Source organism: Rana temporaria, chromosome 12, assembly GCF_905171775.1.
Source record: "Rana temporaria chromosome 12, aRanTem1.1, whole genome shotgun sequence".
Taxonomy (NCBI): domain Eukaryota; kingdom Metazoa; phylum Chordata; class Amphibia; order Anura; family Ranidae; genus Rana; species Rana temporaria.
In genome coordinates, this window is record NC_053500.1 from 133,661,916 (window position 1) to 133,673,996 (window position 12,081).

The following is a 12,081-nucleotide window of genomic DNA, read 5'->3' on the forward strand; positions in this document are numbered from 1 at the left end:
CTAGGGTGTCTGCTAAAAAAAAAATATATAATGTTTGGGGGTTCTGATTAATTTTCTAGCAAAAGAATTGTGATTTTTACATAAAGGAGAAAAGTGCCAAAATAGGCCCGGTAACGAAGTGGTTAAGTTACGCCGCCGCAAGTTTTTCAGGCAAGTGCTTTATTCACAAAGCACTTGCCTGTAAAGTTGCGACGGCGTAGCGTAAATCACCCGGCGGAATTCAAATTCGGCGGGTAGGGGGCGTGTTTCATTTAAATGAAGCGCGTCCCCGCGCCGAACGAACAGCGCATGCGCCGTCTCTAAAATATCCCAGTGTGCATTGCTCCAAATGACGTCGCAAGGACGTCATTGGTTTCGACGTGAACGTAAATGACGTCCAGCCCCATTCACAGACGACTTACGCAAACTACGTCAATTTTTTAATTTTCGACGCGGGAACGACGGCCATACTTAACATTGGCTGCGCCTCATAGACCCAGGGGCAACTTTACGCCAGGAAAAGCCTAACGCAACTTTACTGCGTCGGCCGCGTGTACGTTCGGGAATTTGCGTATCTAGCTAATTTGCATACTCGACGCGGAAATCGACGGAAGCGCCACCTAGCGGGCAAAAAAAAATTGCAGTTTAGATCCGACGGCGTAAGAGACTTACGCCTGTCGGATCTAATGAATATCCATGCGTAACTGATTCTAAGAATCAGTCGCATAGATACGACGGCGCTACGCAGAGATACGACGGCGTATCTGGAGATACGCCGTCGTATCTCTTTTGAGAATCTGGGCCTCTCTTTTGTTTCCTAGTTAGTAAGGTTGAATAAAGACACCAGTCCATCTAGTTTAACCTGTGTAGGGGTGTGCTTGTACTTTCACTTATATAATATATAGATGTGCTAATATTAACTTAAAAGTGATAAAACGTACAAACTAATCAGGGAGATAAAATCTCCATATACTGTGAAATGCAACCAAGTCCTTAAATAGTGCACAGTGATTAGCAAAGTCCCAATCAGGAAAACACCTCCTTCAGTATGAATGCTGATCCAGCACTTCACCGCTGTGATCAGATGAACAGGCACTCACAGGCAGGTATTACATGAAAGAAAGAAAGAAAACCTCATTGCGCAATATTCGATGACAGATCGTAAATGTAATTCAGAGCATCAGCATATACACTCACGAATCCCCGCTTTCAATAAAGCATGAAACGCCGCTCAGTATGCTGTTTCCTCAGCTCGATCCGATGCACTCGGATTCGATCGCAGGCTCCTCCCTACGCGTTACGTCACAGGCACGCGACTTACTCATGGGTCTATTGAAATGTACTTTCACTATATTGCCAAAAGTATTGGGACGCCTGTCTTTACACGCACATGAACTTTAATGGCATCCCAGTAATAGTCCGTAGGGTTCAATATTGAGTTGGCCCACCCTTTGCAATTATAGAAGCTTCAAGTCTTTTGGGAAGGCCGTCCACAAGGTTTAGGAGTATGTCTATGGGAATGTTTGACGATTCTTCCAGAAGCCCATTTGTGAGGTCAGGCACTGATGTGGACAAGAAGACCTGGCTGTAGTAGTGCGCCGTGGTAGGAAAATGGGCGTGGTTTAAATGAACTATTGGGCGTGGCTTAAAGGGGTGTGGTTATAGTCTGAGGTGAAAGAGGGATGGAGGGAGAAGGAAGAGAGGAATAGAGGGTGAAAGAAAGGGAGATTGAGAGGGAGAAAAAAGAGAAAAAGGGAGAAAGAGGGAGAGAGAGAGAGAAAGGGAGAAAGAAAGAAAAAGAAAGAAAGAAAGAGATGATAGGGAGGGAAGGAGAGAGAAGGAAGGAAAGAAAGAGGGATGAGAGACAGCAGGTTCAGATCCTACACCACAATAGAAATATGTGTATTCCAGAAAGTTTAACAATCAGCAGATAAAGATACACCAAACACCACCCCCCCTGGCAGATCCCATCAAACAGATACAAGAGATGGTTGGAGACTGCAGACATGATACAAGAGATGGTCAGAGAGTGAGAGGACATGGCACAGGAAATGGTCAGAGAGGGTGAGGACATGGTACAGGAGATGGTCAGAGAGGGTGAGGACATGGTACAGGAGATGGTCAGAGAGGGTGAGGACATGGTACAGGAGATGGACAGAGAGGGTGAGGACATGATGCCAGAGATGGTCAGAGAGTGTGCGGACATGATACAAGAGATGGTTGGAGACTGCAGACATGATACAAGAGATGGTCAGAGAGTGTGAGGACATGGTACAGGAAATGGTCAGAGAGGGTGAGGACATGGTACAGGAGATGGACAGAGAGGGTGCAGACATGATGCAAGAGATGGTCAGAGAGTGTGCGGACATGATACAAGAGATGGTCAGAGTGTGAGGACATGGTACAGGAAATGGTCAGAGAGGGTGAGGACATGGTACAGGAAATGGTCAGAGAGGGTGAGGACATGGTACAGGAGATGGTCAGAGAGGGTGAGGACATGATGCCAGAGATGGTCAGAGAGTGTGTGGACATGATACAAGAGATGGTCAGAGAGTGTGCGGACATGATACAAGAGATGGTCAGAGAGTGTGAGGACATGGTACAGGAGATGGTCAGAGAGGGTGCAGACATGATACAAGAGATGGTAAGAGAGGTTGCGGACATAGTACAAGAAACTGCCAGAGAGGGTGCGGACATGGTACAGGAGACTGTCAAAGAGTTTGCGAACACATTACAAGAGACTGTCAAAGAGGGTGCGGACATGGTACAGGACTTGATGTGCACCTCCAACCCAGCTCTGTACCCCACTCCCCCCCAACACACAGAACATCCAGCAGATCACTCGATGGCCACTTAACTGCAACTGTGGTGCCTGCAGCATCTGCCCTGCACCTCTGGCTGCCAGCTAAGAATTAAGCAGGGGGAGCAGGGGGGTGGACGGCAGCGGGATCTCCTGGCATTCGGTAGGCAACCCATTGCAGGCCTCCGACGCACGGTTAGCTGCACGGGTCAGAGGCCCCTTCCCTCTCCGCTGAACACAGAGGAGAGACCTGCTAGCCAGAGAAGAAACCCTGCAGCCATGTTTTGGTAGCCAGAAGTTGCGGCTGCTGGTCAGCCGGTGACGTGTTGCCTACCGAATACCGGGACAAAGCCATTTTCCCAGACAGACCGGGACAAGGGTCTAAATACTGTGAATATCCCGGGAATATTGGGACTGTTGGCAGCTATGCGTCTTTCACAAAGCTGTTGCCGTCAGTGAAATACTCAACATCCGACTTTCCCAAGGGGCTGTCTTCCAAGTGTGGCCGGCTGGCATAGACTTCATCCATTACCTGGAGGCGGTCATATGCTAGGGGTCCTGGTGAGGTGGGAAGCAGAGTGGCTGGGTTTAGAGTGTTAACAGTCTCTAAATGGATTCAGGGATTTTCACACAGCATGGCCTGGAATTTGACCATTCGGCTATCAGAGAACCAGTAACTTCCCTTGTAATCCATCAATGCCTGTACCTGGTGTGGGACTCAAACACACGTCTCCTGACACAGTGACAACTTCTTCAGCACATAACTTCTTTCCAGTTTGAACATAGACTTTTTCCCTCTCCCCCTCCTTCTCGAGCCTCCGTCTAAGCATTCTCTACTTCTTTGAACTTCTTCTGTCAGGGCTTCTGCCAGTAAATCAACGTTTTTTTTTCATTCTCCGATCTTCTCGTTTTATTTAACCCCTCTTGCTTCTGTAATTTCCTTTTGATGTCTCTTGCATGCTGACTGACAAAGGCTGAATTTATCAAATTCTTATTATCATTTGCCTCTGGATCGAAGGGTGTATACAATCTGAAAGCTTCCCATAGTCTCTTATAAAACCGTCCTGGACTTTCATTAGCCTGTTGAAAGATTTCTGCCATCTTACTAAAGTTAGATCAGTGTTTCTCAACTCCAGTTCTTGAGGCTGGGTTTACACTACTACACTACTTTCATCCTACTTTGCTCTGCTACATCGGTCCTACATTTATCCTACATTGGTCCTACATCCATCCTACTTTCATGAACAGGATACTACTTTGGTCCGACTTCAATGATATTCAATGGGCCTGAAGTAGGATCAATGTAGGACCAAAAGTAGTACAGGGAGAATTTTCAAAGTCGGACGCTACAAGACGCTCTCATAGGGAAACATTGAACACAGAGCAAAGTAGGATGAAAGTAGTGTAGTAGTGTGAACCCAGCCTGAGGCGCCCCAACAGGTCACGTTTTCAGGCTTTCCATTATTTTTCACAGGTGATTTAATCAGTTTAACTGCCTTAGTAATTACCACAGCCGTTTCATCTGAGGGAAAACCTGAAAACATGACCTGTTTGAGCACCTTGAGGCCTGGAGTTGAGAAACACTGGGTTAGTACAGTAAGTCTCTTGTCAACTGAATTCATCCCCTCTAAAATAGCTGTCCGATACATTCTGAGACTGTCTATATCTTTCTTACTGTTCGGCAGGGGCGTTGCTAGGTCTACAGAAGATCTGGGGCTAGAGGAATAGCAGCGAGGTAAAGAAAGTCATACGCTTGGGCGAGCATACACATGTATATAATATACGAATAGGCGTGCGCACATAGGGTGTAAGGTGTGTCTTGGCACACCCTAATCACCCTGTACTGTGCAGATTCCCCCTGCTGCCTGGCTGCAGAGAAAGAGACTGGGGAATCTCTGTCCTCAGTCCCTTTCTCTGTCTCAAAAGTTAGTCTGTCTAAGCAGCACAGTTTGTTTTTTATCTACAGGCGCCGTTATCTACATAGGCAGTTTTTTTTTTTAGTTTTTTTTAGTAAAGGTGAACAAAGTCTTTAATTGCCTTTTATAAAGTCAGGTACGCTTTACCTGCTGATGTGTAGTGAGAAGCTTCCATGTACTGGTAATATCAGAACCGGCATCAGATCGCAAGTTCTGTTGTCATGGAAACATGCTGCAGATTCCGGATTAGTGTGTAATGATTCTAGAGGGGGTGATATCAGAGCCGAGCTTTATTGGATTTTTGTTTTGGAAGCCAGGTTACCGCAAGAGCTTTCAGATATCTCTGTCTTCACATTTTGAGAATTTTCCTGTAAAAGGCGTTTGTTCCTATGGCTGCGCTACCCCGATGGCGTCCCATCCAGTGGTGGCTGATGCTTAATTTTTTTTTTGGGGGGGGGGGGGGGCAAACAAACTGAAAAAAAAAAACATAAATTGCAGCCACTGTGTCCTTCAAACGCAGCCACTATGCCCATCAATTGCTGACACTGTGCCCATCAATTGCCGCTACTGTGCCCAAACGCAGCCACTGTGCCCCATCAAACGCAGCCACTGTGCCCATCAATTGCTGACACTGTGCCCATCAATTGCCGCTACTGTGCCCTATCAAATGCAGCCACTGTGCCCCATCAAACGCAGCCACTGTGCCCATCAATTGCTGACACTGTGCCCATCAATTGCCGCTACTGTGCCCTATCAAATGCAGCCACTGTGACCCATCAAACGCAGCCACTGTGCCCATCAATTGCTGACACTGTGCCCATCAATTGCTGACACTGTGCCCATCAATTGCCGCTACTGTGCCCCATCAAACGCAGCCACTGTGCCCCATCAAACGCAGCCACTGTGCCCATCAATTGCTGACACTGTGCCCATCAATTGCTGACACTGTGCCCCAAACGCAGCCAATGTGCCCCATAAAACGCAGCCAATGTGCCCCATCAAACGCAGCCACTGTGCCCCATCAAACGCAGCCACTGTGCCCCATCAATTGCTGACACTGTGCCCCATCAAACGCAGCCACTGTGCCCCATCAAACGCAGCCACTGTGCCCATCAATTGCCGCTACTGTGCCCCATGAAATGCTGCCAGTGTGCCCATTCGGTGAGAATATGGTTCCGGTACTTTCTTCTGTTACTCACTGTGGTCCCTGGTAAAAGTGGATGGTCCTTTAGTGGCGACAGCTTTCCTTCTACCTCCGACCTCGTCAGGTTCTCCGGCCGGCAGAACCATCACTTCTGGTTGGACTACAAGCCACAATCCCAACTCTGCGCTGCTCTCTCACTTCTAGATAGGCCCTCAGACAGCCTAACAGCCAGATGCCCCTGGGATAGGCTCAATCTCTGGCCTAGCAGTCCGGGCATACAACACACATCTACCCAGACAGCTGTCCAGGTGGCACAGAACACCTGACCTCACCCGAATATATAGGCTCTCCTAGCAGGCCAAGGGATTCAAGAAAACCCCTGCCCATTGGCTGAGATGCCCCATATACCCATAAACCTGACCGTGGGTTGCCTATTTCATATCTTGTACCACCAAGTACCCGGCCACCTTGTGGTAAAAGAGAAAAGTGCAAATCAATGGATCTCCATCAAATCGACCAAGATAACTAATTTGTTAGGAGCTCCCTGTCTAAACTCCAGGGTGCTACATATTAAAAATAAAAAACAATCCCATGTACATAAGTATTCACAGTCTTTGCCATGACACTCAAAATTGAGCTCAGGTCCATCGTTTCCACTGATCATCCTTGAGATGTTTCTACAACTTGATTGGAGTCCACCTGTGGTAAATTCAGTTGATTGGACATGATTTGGAAAGGCGCACAGCTGTCTATATAAGTTCCCACAGGTAACAGTGCATGTCAGAGCACAAACCAAGCCATGAAGTCCAAGGAATTGTCTGTAGACCTCCGAGACAGGATTGTATGGAGGCACAAATCTGGGGAAGGGAACAGAAACATTTCTGCAGCATTGAAGGTCCCAATGAGCACAGAGGCCTCCATCATCTGTAAATGGAAGAAGTTTGGAACCACCAGGACTCTTACTAGCGCGGCCGCCCGGGCCTAGGGTTGCCACCTGTCCAGGATTCACCCGGACAGTTCGGGTTTGGAATCATGTGTCCGGGTTTCAGAAAGCCTGAAACCCGGACACATTTTTTAGCCTGGACTATAGCTTGCCAGCAGGGTTTATGGCTGCAGTTGTCTCTTTCACACTGCCTGAGAGAGGGCTCGATCTACACCTATTGCCCCCCCCCCCCCCACACCGTCCCCTCTGTGTCTGCCCACACTCCAATCCTCAGTGCTGTGCCTCAGAAAAGGAAAGTTGGGGTTAGAAATTTGAAGTTCAGCAGCCTCAGATACATCTGGATGAGAGGTGCTGACTGCCAATGGGGCCGGCGTAAGCGCGCCTAATTCAAATGAGGATGAGGGGGCGTGATTTATGTAAATGATTGGTGACCCGACGTGATTGACGTTTTTACCGAAACGGCGCATGCGCCGTCCGTGTACATATCCCAGTGTGCATTGCTCCAAAGTACGCCGCAAGGACGTATTGGTTTCGACGTGACCGTAAATTACGTCCAGCCCCATTCACGGACGACTTACGCAAACGACGTAAAATTTTCAAATTTCGACGCGGGAACGACGGCCATACTTAACATTGGCTACGCCACCTAGGGGGCAGCTTTATCTTTATGCGGCGTATCTCTTACAGAAACGGCGTATCTTTACTGTGACGGGCGCACGTACGTTCGTGAATTGGCGTATCTAGTCATTTGCATATTCTACGCCGAACTCAACGGAAGCGCCACCCAGCGGCCAGCCTAAATATTGCACCCTAAGATACGACGGCGTAGGAGACTTAGGCCGCTCGTATCTTAGCCTAATTTAAGCGTATCTGGTTTCCAGAATATGCTTCAATTTACGACGGCGTAGATTCGTAGTTACGTCGGAGTATCTACTGCTATGCCGGCGTATCTCTCTTTGAATCCAGCTATATGTATTAAAAAAAAAAAGCAACAGTGACATCTAGTGGCAATGTGAGGTTTCTATATTTTTATTAACTGAAGCGTTATAAAAAAAAAAGTAATAGTATTAAACCCCCCCCCCCCCCCCCCCCCCCCCCCCCCCCCCCCATGTTGTAAAGCGCTGTGCAAACTGTTGGCACTATATAAATCCTTTATTATAATAATAATAATGTGCTAAAAATGCAACTATCCTGAGAAGAAAAAAAAAAAAAAAGGCTCCCAACTTTATTTCAAAGAATGGACTTTGTGATTTGGTTCTCCTGCTTGAGAGACAATAAGCAACAACAGCGCCATCTTGTGGTCCAATGGCAGACTTCGCCTGTTCCCTGCCACATCCAAATTCATTCATATGTGAGATAATTACCAACCGAGCCAAATAAATTCACCTTGTATGATAATCCCTCTTGTTTTTATGTATTCAGCCTGGCATTTAATGACAGCCAGTGCTTCTTCCAGCGTTGAAATTAATTAATCCTTTCACTGCCAAGCAGCCGGGGGGGAAATATTGTGCCCGATCATCAAAGCGAGCGCACAGGCTGCTGCTAGGCGCTTTAAAAAAAAAAAAAAAAACATCCTCTTCCCGGGGCCCAGACACCTGCAGAAGACGGATATATTGATTGTACAGATCTGGTCTCTCCGGAGCCAGACAGGGGCCAACGCAGCCGCCCCTTGGCATAGAAAGCGCACCAGTCCAACTTTGCGTGCCAATTCTAATGGAGCAGCAAAGATCACGGATTGGTTGTTCTGCTTCTCAGTACAATACGGTGGGCAGGTTGCAGATTGTGTACAGAAAGCAATTAGTGTTGCTCTTCTATTGAAACACGTATGACAGTTGTAATTAGTTGCCGAGTATCACCCACCAGGCAATCAAGCTCTCTCCTCGTTCCCTCTCTGACCATCATAGGATGATTAGAAAAGGAATCGCTGATTAGAAGGTCGCTCAATTGTAGAAGAGAGATTGTTTGTGGACTTCTGACCTTCACCCCTATGTGAGCTTGCTGGAGGTCTCATTCCAAGGTCATAGGCAATGAAGTGACCCTGTCATTCAAAAATAAACCTAAGCATATACAGTGGAACCTCGGTTTACGAGTAACGCGATTAACGAGCGTTTTGAAAGACGAGCAACTTTTTTTTTTAAATCCTGTTGTCTCGCCAAACGAGCAGAATTCCAGCTAATGGGGTGTGCAGTACCGCATTTGCCCAAAGGTGCGTTGTTTTTGTTTATATTAGGGTTGTCCCGATACCACTTTTTTAGGACTGAGTACAAGTACCGATACTTTTTTTTATGTACTCGCCGAATACCGATACTTTTTTTAAATGTGTCCCCAAATGCAGCCATGTCCCCCACATATTGCAGCCATGTCCCCCACATTCCAGCCATGTCCCCCACATAATGCAGCCGTGCCCTCCACATTCCAGCCGTGTCCCCTACATTCCAGCCGTGTCCCCCACATAATGCAGCCATGCCCTCCACATTCCAGCCGTGTCCCCCAACATTCCAGCCGTGTCCCCCACATTCCAGCCGTGTCCCCCACATTCCAGCCGTGTCCCCCACATTCCAGCCGTGTCCCCCACATTCCAGCCGTGTCCCCCACATTCCAGCCGTGTCCCCCACATTCCAGCCGTGTCCCCCACATTCCAGCCGTGTCCCCCACATTCCAGCCGTGTCCCCCACATTCCAGCCGTGTCCCCCATACCTTGATGCCGCCGTTAATCAGCGTCCAATCCCGCGCAAAGGGGGAGTGTCTATACACGGCGGGGATAAAGCTATTCAAATGGAAGCTGTTCCCCGCACGCTGATTAACGGCGGCGGCTTTGCGGCGACGGGTTTGCGGTGGCGTTGGGGGGGGGGGGGGGGGACAAGTATTCTATTTTAGTATCGGGGGTATTTGCGGGAGTACGAGTACTCCCACAAATACTCGGTATCGGTCCCGATACCGATACTGGTATCGGGACAACCCTAGTTTATATTTCACAAAGTAATTCAGAAAACAGCAATATGTAAAATATCAAAAAATACATTTATTTTCCCCCACGTGTCATCATGATATAACACTATTGTACAAATGATTCTTATGTTAGAAATTCAACAGAAACTGTATTATTAACACAGAAAAATCTTTATAACTATTCAGCTCTTGGCATGTTTTACAAAAATGTGACAACAGTCAGGTGTCAAGAGAATCCCCTAAATACTCAGTAAGGCCTTGTTCACATGGGAGGGTATCAATGCATAGGCCCTGTGAGGGCTGAGTGTACCCACACAGGTAGTATCCTGGCTGGGATGTAAATTGGAAGACCCCAGTGCTGCAAGGAAGAAGTGCTAACCACCGAGTGACCCCTCGGGTTACAACCTCCTCCACAGAAAGAGACAATCATATACCAGGACTATCTAATTGACTAGCAGAGCTGTGTGTATTACAAGAATGGCTGGCCAATTTACAAATCCCTTTGCAGGTAAAACTCTAAACCTTATGTATTGGCAGTAGAGACGACCGAAGCGTGGCAAGAGAGGGGCGTCCCCCCCCCGATAAAAGGGACACACGTTTTATTTGGGTACATCGTCGCAAGACCTCAAAATAGTCAGTTAAAGTAACGCAGTGCCATATCACAAAAAATGGCCTGGTCATGAAGGGGGGTACATCTGGTAAGCGGTTAAAACATATGGGGACCCTGCTTTAGGCTGAAGAGTACCTAGTCCATGTTAAAGGGGTTGTAAAGGTAATTTTTTTTCCTAAATATCTTCCTTTACCTCAGTGCAGTTCTCCTTCACTTACCTCATCCTTCCATTTTGCTTTTAAATGTCCTTATTTCTTCTGAGAAATCCTCCCTTCCTGTTCTTCTGTCTGTAACTCCACACAGTAATGCGAGGCTTTCTCCCTGGTGTGGAGTGTCGTGCTCGCCCCCTCCCTTGGACTACAGGAGAGTCGGGACGCTCTCTAAGTTGCAGATAGAAAAAGGAGCTGTGTGTTAGTGGACGTCCTGACTCTCCTGTAGTCCAAGGGAGGGGGCGAGCACGACACTCCACACCAGGGAGAAAGCCTCACATTACTGTGTGGAGTTACAGACAGAAGAACAGGAAGTGAGGATTTCTCAGAAGAAATAAGGACATTTAAAAGCAAAATGGAAGGATGAGGTAAGTGAAGGAGGACTGCACTAAGGTAAAGGAAGCTATTTAGGGGGGAAAAAATTACCTTTACAGCCCCTTTAAGTATTGGCAGTGAGGCTGTAGCTGTGGCCCTGTTTACATTATCTGGGTTTGTTGGGTTTCCTCCAAGCACATTGTTTGCTTCTGCCTGTTGAGTATTCTTCAATAGGAAGAGCAAGAAGATACAACTGAATTGGCTCTAGTTCACACCATGCAGTCAGTTTCTGGTTAGTTTCTGGTGCAGAAAGTGACTGCACGGTGTGAACTAGAGCCAACTAGAGCCATTGGAATACATGGAAAACACTGCATGCATTTTGTGCAGGAAAAAAAGCACACGGAACTGCGTCTGGTGTAACCTGGCCCTAAAAGAAGATGTCCGTCTGGCCTACTGAATCTGCATTAGCCTGTGGGAGAGATTAAAGATACTACAAGTAGAGGGGTTTTTGCTGCCGTTTTCGGGTGTCCTGTACCCCCAGCGAGCCCTTTTCTTATTTCTGGACTACAGAGCCAATACATTTTGCAAAAGAAGAAAGACAGAGTGGAAGTCGGTTGTCGCCACTGGGCCGGCGAGTGTCTGAATGGGATAACAAGAGGCATGACATGGAAAATGCAGAAAGATAAATGGAGTTTTAATGTTCATTTTTAACACCACGGCAGACCTAAAAAAAAAAAATAAAAATAAAGTTATGAGACTTAATTATACAAGAAAATTGAATTATAAAGGAATTGTCGGTTAACAGGCAAATAAACAAGTCTCTCATACAGAATGAGTTGTTTTACGGTATTTTGTCAAACCAATTACTGAAACATACAAACATTGTTTATTAACCACTTAAGGACCGCCTCCTGCACATTTACATCGGCAGAATGGCACAGGCACGTACAGGTACGTCCTGTGCTGGTACCCAGCCGTGGGTCGTGGGGGCGCGCCCCGGTCCAAAGCTCCGGGACCGCGGGACCCGATCGCCGCTGGAGTCCCGCGATCGGTCCTCGGAGCTGAAGAACGGGGAGAGCCGTATGTAAACACAGCTTCCCCGTTCTTCACTGTGGCGGCGTCATCGATCGTGTGTTCCCTTTTATAGGGAGACACAATCGATGACGTCACACCTACAGCCACACCCCCCTACAGTTGTAAACACACATGAGGTCAC

General features: G+C 47.5%; 1 protein-coding gene across 1 annotated transcript in view; it reads right to left on the reverse strand.

Moving 5' to 3' along the window:
• Positions 1-11,538: 11,538 nt before the first annotated feature.
• UTP18 (UTP18 small subunit processome component) overlaps positions 11,539-12,081 on the reverse strand; it is a 31,905-nt gene continuing 31,362 nt past the window's right edge. Inside the window, exon 15 of the mRNA XM_040330766.1 lies at positions 11,539-11,589. The gene's annotated coding sequence lies outside the window, so the exon portion shown is untranslated. The remainder of the gene's footprint in view (positions 11,590-12,081) is intronic.